This window comes from Dipodomys spectabilis, unplaced genomic scaffold (genome assembly GCF_019054845.1).
Source record: "Dipodomys spectabilis isolate Male_0828 unplaced genomic scaffold, ASM1905484v1 ptg000714l, whole genome shotgun sequence".
NCBI lineage: Eukaryota > Metazoa > Chordata > Mammalia > Rodentia > Heteromyidae > Dipodomys > Dipodomys spectabilis.
In genome coordinates, this window is record NW_024871391.1 from 1,623,970 (window position 1) to 1,635,000 (window position 11,031).

General features: G+C 51.8%; 1 protein-coding gene across 1 annotated transcript in view; it reads left to right on the forward strand.

Annotated features, from left to right (window-relative positions):
- The first annotated feature begins 2,935 nt into the window (after positions 1-2,935).
- The window catches only part of Sema6a (semaphorin 6A), a 69,104-nt gene continuing 61,008 nt past the window's right edge, over positions 2,936-11,031 (forward strand). The window contains exon 1 of the mRNA XM_042672522.1: positions 2,936-3,069. The gene's annotated coding sequence lies outside the window, so the exon portion shown is untranslated. The remainder of the gene's footprint in view (positions 3,070-11,031) is intronic.

Sequence of the window (11,031 nt, forward strand, 5' to 3'; positions counted from 1 at the left end):
GCCTGAGCCATGCCCCCCAGGCCCTACTCATCTGCTTTGAAAGAGGAATTTCAAATGATCTCCAGTCAAAAGCATGATGATGGGTAATTTTCTAATTAAAGAACGGTATCTCCTAGTGTGATAATAGCTACACACTTTGAAACTACAAGTTAAATCCTATCTCATTAGCTAAAGAAAACAGACCTCGCTTATAAAATGCTATCATTTCTTTAACTGAGAATTTATATTTCTTTATGAAAGGCTTTATAGAAGTTATCAAGTTGAGCACATGAGGATGAATAAGACGAAATGAACCTGGAAAGTAAAACTAATAGGGAAAAAAGAGGAAAAGCAGGCTAGTAAATACCCAAGAATGTATACCGGCCACTAAGCAATAGAATGCAGCTTAGCTTGTGTAATGCCAAGTGAATGTGGACCAGAAGTGAAATGTTAGCCAGGTACAAAGGACTCAGACTTCGAGGACCCTGAAAAATCACTAAATCTCAGGATCTACCCGAGAGGGGAATAAATAGTGCTGAAAATCAGTGTGGCTCGTGTGGTAGGATGAATTGGGGACACACTCAAGAGAAGCCACGTGGCTGTCCGTGTTTCAGGGCTGGTTTTAAAGCGTTGGAGGATGTTTAGAAGCATTGCAGCCATGCCCACGGTGTTTGTGGGAAGTCCCAGGGGTGGAAGTCTGAGGTTGTATTACATAAGGACAGGTATTTAAAATCACATTTAATCCGCAATGACGCGAAACTTACTTAATTGTGGAACATGTCATTTAAAAACGTCCTCTTCACCTCTGTGAATGATTTCCAGTGGGAAAAATAGGGTCGTCTCCACAGTTAGGGTGACGAGAAGACGTTAGTGCAGCAAACACACCCAATTAAAATTTCAAGAAAGGAGGGCACCGCTCAAGGGGTAGAAAGCCTGCTTAAGCAAGCACCGGGGCCCCAGTTCAAATCCCAGTACTTCCAAAGTCAAGAAGAAAAAAAAGAAGGGGCAAAGAAAATTCTAGAAAAAAATTCTACCAGACGCGCATGGTAATGAGGTGTGCTTGCCGCGCCCAAGGCCGCGGATGTTCTGGGGTGAAGAGGCTTAAGACGCGTGCGATTGTCAGGTTGGACTTCAGCTTTGTCTGTGACGTTGGTTTATTTATGGATCTTGTATATAATTAATGTAAGCATATGGAAAGCAGGTCCTGAAATAGGTTCCAGGAGATACACCTGGCGAAGGAGGTCGCTGATAAGATGAGCAGAAACAACGTACCCACCCACCAACCTCTGCTCAGAGCTAATCTGGAGCGGATGCTCAGAATAACAGTGCTCCAAGAGCTCCAGACATACGGGGTGCAAAGGTCCTGGGGGTGATTCATTCCCCAGTACCCGGGGCCAGGTCCACAGGGGTGCCTCTGACAGCTCAGAGACTGAGTGACTGCTCATCTTACCCCGCACAGGCCCTGGGCAGGGCGGAGAGGGGATTAAAGCCCATCAACAAATTAGTTCAAGAAAGGCAATGCTTTTAAAGGATCACGCAGACCCCATTACCAATATTGGAAAAAAATAAAAATACACACACAATCCATGGAGGCCGTGAGCGGATCTGGCCCAGAGAATTCACATGGAGAAGGCCTCAGGCATGGCCCGCACAAAGCGTCTGGCCCGAGATTTTAAGAGCAGGTGAAGATATTCAGCCATTTCTGTGGGCATTTCAGTTCCTAAAATGGAGTGTTTTGGACGCTCCCACGATTCACCCTTCCTCTAGGCAACCCTAGAGGAAAGTTTAAACCCTAAAAGTTTAGGTCACTGTTAACTGCCTTCCCCTCCCTTCCCCCTGGTGCCAGTCCTGGGGCTTGAACTCGGGGCCTGGATGCTGTCCTTGAGTTTCGTCTGCCCAAGGCTAGCTAGCACTCTACCACTGGAGCCATAGCTCCTATTCGGATTTTCTGGCTGTTGGTCGGAGATAAGGAATCCTTCCCTGGACTAGCGTGGAGCCATGATCCTTTGATCTCAGCCCCTTGAGAAGCCAGGATTACAGGCGCGAGCTACCTGGTGTCCCTGTGGTTGAATAAGAATAAAGGTATTTTTCCCCCTAAATCACACACTTGGAGAATGGCCATGTGGGAAGTTCCCGGGCCTTGCGTGGCTTCTGGAAGACTCCTCCCGCAGAGGGAGAGGTGGGGGAGGAGGGTGGGCTTAAGCGCTGGTTTCTTCATAAACTGGACAGCTGGTGATGGTCCTGGGCCCCTCTGGGCCCAACCTCACCTTTCTGTGCTTATCTTTTACGGTTACGAGTTCGGTTTTCCTCTCAGCCCGGCCTGTATGCGTGCGCGCGTGTGCACGAGTGTCTGTGTGTGTGCAGTGGTGCACACTCCCTCTCGCGGTTGTTGGGGCTGCCATTTTGTTCACACACACGAACACACTGCCCGTCTGCCTCTCTTAAGAGCCGGCCAGTCTTGAACTCGGAGCTGGCAAAGTCGTGCATGCTTTTGCCTCGCACAAGAAAGCAGCACCCGTTTGGTTGATTTTATTTTTTTCTTAATCACACGAGGTTTAAATAAAAAAAGCCTTTCCCCCATTCAGAGGTGCTGGCTTTGGGTGGCCGTCCCCCAACTGGAAAGAGGACTGGACAATGGTGTACCCCGCCCATTGGGCCAATCGGGACCTGGGCTGGTTACCAGGGCGTTTGGTGGAAGATCGGGGCCTTTCTCTGTGGTCCAAGGCCGATAAGCACATGGTAGCTTGTTGTGAGAGTCGGGGGGGTGGTTTGCTGGCCAGCTTGGGTCTCCCCATTTTAGTGCCGTAATGTCTTCCCAACAGAGGTACTTAGGGGATTTCTTTCTTCGGTCCTCCCTGGGTTGGCCTGCCCTGTGCGAGATGTCCAGGGAGACTTTGATTGGTCAAAGTCCACTTGAGGTCTGAGGTGTGCAGTCCGACCCCGGTGCGGCCGGCCTTCCCACGACTGTGTCCCCGGACAATGTCTCTTTCTTCTCTGAGCTGGTGGCAAATGTCTGGGCAGAGTCTCGTCTATTTAAAACCAGCCAAGCAGGAATCCTAATGCTGCGGGAGAGGAGTCTTTGGTTTAGTTGTAAGTAAACAATGGACTCAGCTCTTCCCCGCTCCCGTTGATTCCAAGCGCTCTTAGAAATGGTACCAAAGGACCAATCCAGTCCCGTGGGGGGGGGGGGGGAACGGGACAGGGGAGGGGAGCCCAGTTCACTGCTGTTCCTCAGGCTTGATTTTCCTAACTGATGATTCTCGTACAAGAAAATCAAGTTCCTCACAGGTAGAGCTGGGGATAGACACCAGTCCAGTCTGGCGGGCACCTTTTATCTGAAATCATTCATGTGGGCGAAGGAGATGGCGATGATTGAATGATCTGGAGAGCTGTGGTGTTTTTTGTTTGTTTGTTTTAATGCTTGTAGTTGCTGCTTAATGATAAACAAATATGGCAATGCCTAAAGCCTAGCATGTATGCTTGGAGCTGTAGAAGAACCTCGCTCTGTAAGCATTCCCTGGGTGGCAAGGGAAACAAAGACCGAGGAAAGGGCCATGGTGCGGTTCACAAGGCCGTTGGCATTTGGAGTCTCTGTACTGAGGGTTCCCAGGTGGGGTATTTCAAAGATGAACTGGGCTTAACTTGCACAAGACTGGATCTGATGGAGAGAAAGGGAAGGGGTGTGGGGAAGAGAGGGGTCGGGCAGGCGAGGCGTGGTGACACACGTCTGTAATCCCAGCCCTCGGGAGGCTGAGGTGGGAAGATCATGATGATGAAGCCGGCCGGGGCTTTGAGGGAGACCTCGTCTTCAAAAAAGGAAACAAACAAACCAACCCCAAACCCAAAAGCTACCCACCTACATCAATAAGCCCTCCAGCCTCCCTCTCTGGTCAGCCTCAGCCCCACTTTTCAGGGTGTGTCTGGATCTTGGGGTTCATGACCCCTGTAATCTCGACAGAACGCTGTTAGGCCATCTCCCATCGGAGTCAGCCTTCCTGCCTGCCGTCTGCGTTCCTGGCTGGCGGGTCAACCACCATCGACCCAGTCAGCTTGTATTTCCAGTTGGCTGTGAGGCCAGGTGGACAGTCAGTGGCCCCCAGTAAGCCTCCAGTCATTTAAACTCCAGAGATCACACACTTGTCTGGAAACTTGTACAACCACTTCCTTCAGATCCTTCCTGTCCTCCATGAACCAGTGGGGCTTCTGTGGGCCTTACACCTGTACCCTGTTTCTCCCCAGACCACTGACCTCCCTCCCTCCCTCCCTCCCTTCCTCCCTCCCTCCCTCCCTCCCTTCCTCCCTCCCTCCCTCCCTCCCTCCTTCCATCTTCCCTCTCTCCCTCCACCTCTCCCATAATGTGACTTGGTCACAACTCCTATGCCAGCTGTGCCAAATCTCATGGCCCGCGTCTTTCTCCCCGAGGCAAAGCGGCTGAATTTCCACACTCGCAAGGGTGAATACATTCCCTTTCCTGGTATTTCCGTTGCCAGAAAGGCCTGAATCTGCCATCTATCTCCTCGGCGGCCAGCGCCTGGGTGAGGTTTCTGTGGTCCCTGTGGAAAAGCCTTCGGCCGTCACAGTGTAACGTCTTCTTCATGTTTGCATTCCTAAACTCAGGGACAACAACTCCCTCCGCTCCCCGCAGCACTGCCCAGAGCCCTGTGTGTCCAGCAGAAAGGCATCATGGGAGATGTCAGGGCCCACAGCCCAGAGGCGGGCAGTGTGGTTCGGCTGTGGGTGCCTGGGCCTGTTCCCCGTCGCAGCCGGTGCTCTGTGTGAAGGGAGGGAGCAGGGGAGCACTGGACGGGGAGCAGGGGCCAGAGCCGGTCCCTGGGGAGGGGACCCTGAACGTCCTGTGAAGTAGCAGCAGCCGGACGTCACCGTAAGGTTTTTGAGGACTCAAGAGCCCCTTTGGGGCTGGCAGTGGTGGAGACGGGCACCTGGTGGGTGGCGTGGGCCGGACCGGGCCTGGGTGGGGGCCTCCGGGGAGAGCATCACGTCCTGGGGAAGGACAGAGACGGGGCCCGGCTCACAGGATACGCCAGAGAGCTCAGCTAAACAGAACGGTGGCGGCAAAGATGGTGGGCAGGAGGGAGGGAGAGCTCGTGGTGGGAAGACGGACAAAGCTCGCTGAGGAACCACGTGGGGGTGGGGGACGGAGTCTCAGGATGCCACTCGAGGCCTTTGCGTTCAGTAACAGGCGCAGGACCGCTCGCACAGCGCTCCGCAGACCTCTGGGGCTCTGTTTTTAGTGTGTGTTTGAGATAGAGTCTTCCTTGCTTTTCCTGCCAGCCTCCAACGGAGGTCCTCCTGTCTGTGCCTCTGAAACATTTGGGATTAAGGGTGTGTGCCACCCTACCACCGCCCCCCCCCACCACCACGCTAGCCATGTGGGAGTCGTTCTGAGGGAGTTACAGGAGGAGGAAACAGGCCTGGGAGGGGAGGAGGGAGGAAGCAACTACATTCAGGTCACGGCTACCCTTTTGCATGTGTTGGATAATGAGGACAAGTTCCGCCTTGAGAGAAGGAATGCGTGTGGAATGTCAGGAAGAAAACTCAACCTGGGAACTGGGCTGACGGTGGCCATGGAGAGCTGGGGGGCGGGGGGGGGGCGGGGGGGGGGGCAGGGCCCTGGGACGCGAGCTGGACCAGAAGAAGGAAGGCCGGGAGCTCAGTGCGAGGTGAATTCCTGTCTTCTTCCTCGCTTGGCCCGTCTGCTTTCTAGAAACGTGTGCTGGTCTGCCTGGGCCAGGATTTCCCATCATTGGGACTTCCTAGGCCATGTTCAGCTTCTCCAGGAAATCATTTCAGTCAGAGCGCCCTCCCCCAAGTACCCCGACTTAGTCCAAGTGTTCCTGAAACATGTCAGCGCTGAAAAATGTAAGAGGGCAGCCAAGGAGGCCCCGGCAAAAAGACAGAGAAGGGAATCCGCCTCTGGGAACAGCAGTTCAGTTCCCCCCCCCAACCTCAAACCTTCTAGAAGCACCAGAGTCACTGAAGTCTTTGACTCCACCCCCACCCCCAGCACTGGGCAGAAAGGAGACCAGGGTACCCAGCACCTAGACATTCACCAACCATTTCCCATATGTCAGCGGGCCTGTGTCCCTAATCCCAAATGTTTCTCAAACGACGCTGCACAGAGAGAGAGAGAGAGAGAGCGCAGGTGCAGACAGCTCAGACGGGGCCCAGGTGAAGCGAGCCCACAAGCAGTTGCTCAGGGCGTGGAGAAACCTGATCCCCGCATCATAAATTATACACTGTTTACACCTGTCATCTCTGTCTGGGTCCCCGTTAATGATACTTTAACAACTGGCTGCCGGTGGCAGCATGAGAAAAGCCAGAGCTCGCTCGCTCCCTCAAAGCCACCACATTCGAAGAACAGCAAAGCTCTGGGAGCCAGGGGAGGTTCTCAGCCACGGGACGGGGCGGAGGGACGGGAGGGTATTCATGAGAGGGTATTTGTGCCAGGTCTTTGGAGCATACACTCATCCCAGAGACACCAGCCAGCCTGTGAGTCCTAACATTCCCGCACTGGGAGGGCCAATCAGCATCGTGGGCCCTAATATTCCCTCACTGGAAGGGCCAATCAGCATCGCAGGTCCTACTATATCCCTCACTGGAAGGGCCAATCAGCATGTGGGTCCATTTGATTGGGTCAGGGGTTGTGCGGGATGCGTACTCACCCCTGCCTGCCCCGCCCTGCAATGCCCAGGGCACTTGTTAAATAAATAAATAAATGAATGCTTAGTGACTTTAAGACCAGGGAGACGACTGAGGAGAAGGTCTGTAAACATGGTAGTTAAGGGTGTGGGCTTTGGAGTCGGCCAGTCCAGGGTTCAAACCCCAGCTTCCCTCCTTCCTTGTCAACGGGGGAGGAGAAGATGTCCTCTCATCTACAAAGGGGGGGGGTAATAGCAGCCTGGACCCCGGCTGCCCAGCAGACTGAGTCACCGCACATCGAGAGCCAGATCTGAGCTGACACACGCCAGACGCACAAACAAACAACACTTTGCCAGCACACAAACATAACATTTTGCCCAGAATCCCTTTGGGCAGAGAGAGTTCTAGAAATACACCACTTCACGTAAAGGCAAGCAGGTGGCTAGTCACTGGGTGTTTATGTTTCTAGCGTATTCTTAGAGACAAACTATGGAGATAGCGTTGTTTGGCCCTTCATGTCCAGAGGGCTTTCAATAAGATGATACTTTTTTTTTTTATTTAAAGAAATCTCCTCAGAGATCCACTCTGAATCTTGTCTGAAAGAATGAGTGAAGTTTCTAAAATAGTTCCCACCCCCCCAGGGAGTCAGGGGAAGTTTACCAGATTCCATGTTCTTTTGAACAGAAATCACATCTGGGAAGCCGAATTTCCATCTTCACACAGTATGGAGCTGCTGAGTTATCTTTTTTTTTTTTTTAAAGCTCCCAGAACACACAGGCTCCTGATGGGAACATGGAGAAGAAAGGAGCATTATCTTTCTAACCGCCTGAAGATGAAATCCGTCATACCTCGGTGAAACAGATAGAAAAGTGCATATTAAAAAATTAAGACCGTGTGTCACGTGGCAGTCCTGTGGTAATGGAGTTGTACAGCTACACCACGTACTGATTCTCATGTCTTTAGCCAGTTATGGGAAGCCACGGTGACTTTTCTATTAGAATGCACGCCACCCGCAGCCATTCCTAAAGGATATTTAAGATTTAACAACATCTTAGTTTGAACAGGAATACCCACAGCCACTCTGAATTATGCCTACCTCCCGGTTAATAAGAAAACAAACAAAAAAAACCTCTAAAGGAGAGAACGCAGATTCTGACAAGATTGTTGTTTGCTTTTTTTTTTTTTGGTAGGTCGTGGGTCTTGAACTCTGGGCCTGGGCGCTGTCCCTCAGCTCTTCAGCTCAAGGTGAGCGCTCTACCATTGAGCCACAGTGCCACTTCCATATTTCTCTGCTTATGTGGTGCTGAGGAATCGAACCCAGGGCCTCATGCATACAAGGCAGGCGCTCTACCACTGAGTCACCTTCCCAGCCCCAAGACTATTGTTTGCTTTTACAATCATTCTCTGAATGATTGAAAAATGTGAATTGGGTGGTCAGGCGCTATTGATCCTGAACTAGCTAGATCTCTTATCCCTATGGGTGGATTGCTTTTCCTTCCTACTCTTTGTTTAAGGCCTCAGGCCCTGATGCCCCGGGATGGCCTGGACCCCATCATTGCCAATGCTAGTTTCCCAGCGGTGACGCAGCCTCCCAGTCCCTGGGCACGCTGGCTGCCTGGTGCGTTTGTGGGCAGTTACCTGCAGTATCTGGGCTGCAGACACGTTGTTGTTGTTGTTGTTGTTGTTGTTTGGACCGGCAGGTGCTGTCCTTTGCCTTTTGGAAGTGGTTTGGGGGCAGGGGCAGGGGGTAAAGGGTTACTAGAAGGCCTACTGGTGTGCGGCAGAAATCAGCACCTTACTCTAACCCTACTTATTCTAACCGTGGGCCCGGGCGGGCTCATTAGCTGAGTGGATATCGGAGCCCAGTTGCTTGTCAGTACCTGCAAGGTTATCGGTTCCATTAGGTTAATTTACTGGCTTTCCTGATCATCAACTGAGACTTTTCTATGGGCTTGGTATGGTAACTGCAGGTGAGCTGGGGATTGGGTCTGCGTGATTCGACTTCCAGAAATGTCCAGAAAAACGCTGCTTTCCCCCAGGCGAGAAACTTAGCATGCTGTTCATTTGTGGTTTCAAGGGAGGAAGTTGGGAGGTGGGAAAGAGTTGTATGCCCGGCTAATCCACATCCCACCACACACACACACACACACACACACACACACACACACACAGACACACACACACACACACAGACACACACACACACACACTCCAGTTGTTAAGGAAATGAAGAGAGGAAGGGGAAGCCAGTGCAGACTTTAGGTGTTTAACTGTAGTGATCCCGAAGAGCTGCCAATTGCTTTACAACCAGATACTTGGAAGATATGGCCTAAAGGAAATTGTATCTACAACTTACATCTTCCCGAGAAGCTGTTAATTAAAGAGAAGCCTACACTGCCTCTTTCCCCTCTTCTCTCCCTTCCTCCCCCTCTCTCCTTCCTTCCTCCTCCCCTTTGCCCCTCCTTCTCCTTCCCCCCTTCTCTCTGGGGCTCAGCTGTATCTTTGTTCTTTGGAGCCCTAGCTCTGTGCTCTTGTGTCTGAGTATTATTAATGACACCCCAGCTGGCCTTTGGTTTGCCCGAGCCACCGGCATTTGAGTTAACATTTAATCCTCTCTAAACGTGAGTGTCTTGTCCGATTGGCTTTTAACTAAACCTTCCAACTGATGAGAGCCCAAGACCACTAATACAACTTTACTGGAACTAACTTGTCTGACTGGAAGGACTTTAAGCAATGACGGGACCACAAAAAAAGAAAACCAACTACGTGTGTTAGGAGAAAGCATGTGTACAGCCGAGCCTGACACAATAAATAACACCACGCCTTTGCGTTGTACACCAGCTTTCTGGAGGGAGATGGAATTTTTTCCTAGGATACCATCCTGCCCTCCCAGTCCAGTGACTCCTCGGGAGTCGACCTCTTTCTGACAGTACTGATGTGGGAAACGCCTCCCTCCGAGCACTGAAGCGCGAGTTGATGTAGCCAGCCCAATCCATTTGTTTAATTTGGCCATACTTGTCTTTTGGCTATGTTCAATTTTCCCTCAGCCAAGATCTCAGAGAAGCCAACGCCATCCATTTATTTATTTCTCTTTAGAGCCAAAAACGTTCATTTTTTTTTTCTTTTAAAGTTCAGACAAAAAGATGTTCTACGTTGGGCATGACTGTGAAGAGTTCATCTGTTTGAGGAGATATTTTTCCCTGGTAGGAGCTTTAAGGAAACAGCCTAAACTTTATTGTCGGGAGTAGATAAAATAAATATCATCTTCTTTTTACACTCAGGGGACTCTGGGCCGGCAAAATCTTCCTCGGTTCTTATTTCATTGTCCCTATAATTGAATGAAGTATCCAGCCTAATGCAATATCGAGGGCGCAGATTTAATCACACAGAACTTGGGGGAATGCAAAATTTACTCTGCTCGGGGTAGCGGGTCCTCCCTCAAGAGTCGGGGGAGGGGGGGGAGGAGGGCAGGGCAGGGCCCAGCCGCGTGGTAACCGGGTTTCCGGAAGCCAGCTGGCTCTGCGGCCTTCAAAGATTCTGGAACATTCTACGCGCAGGACATCACAGGCTCCGATCCATTACGGATCGAGCTAGCTGAGCAAATCTAAACCTCTGTGGCAAAGTCTAAGCATGCAGCGGATTTTCCTTTTAAAAAAATTATATATATTGAGAATAAGGACCCCGTGGGACACTACCCACAGATCTCTCTGTTTCCCCATCAGGCAAGGGGCATGGACAGAATTTAGGCCAACAAATAACACCCACTTGACTATGACGGTACCGCTCTCTTGGGTCCTCTGGGAGACGGGAGAGACCTTAGAGCATCAGGAAGGAGTCAGCGGGGACTCCTGCAGAGGTGACGTTCAGAGACTGCTTTAGGGCAGGGGTGGGCAGGCAGAAGGGGGAGTCGATGGAGAAGCAGCGGGCTGTGGAGAGAAAGATCACCGGCAGAACTGTTGAGGGGAGAAAAACCGTGAAGCCCCACAAAACCGTGTGCGCACAACACAAAGAGAAGGAAAGGAGCTTCAGGAAGAGCTTCCTGTCTGCCCGTTCACGGGAGCTGGGAGAGCTCTCCCGATCTTGTGGGTCGGAGCAGATGGTTCAAGTCTAGGGTATGAACGTAAGGATGGGCAGAGGCCGGGCAGGAAAAAGCCAGGTTCCAGGGCCCGGCAGCCCAAACCACCTCACGGCGTGGGGAGAAGATTCCAGAGAGTCCTGGCTGCTCTTTTGTCCTTGCTTCTGCCCACGCCACCTTTCCCACCATGCAGCAGTGGCCGGCTTAGCGGTGTAGATAGTTCACGCCCAACGGGGGGAGGGGGGGACGGGGCGGGGGGGGGGCGGGACGCGGGGAGGGGGGGCACAAAGCTCCAGAGTTTTCACAAATCAAGGTGT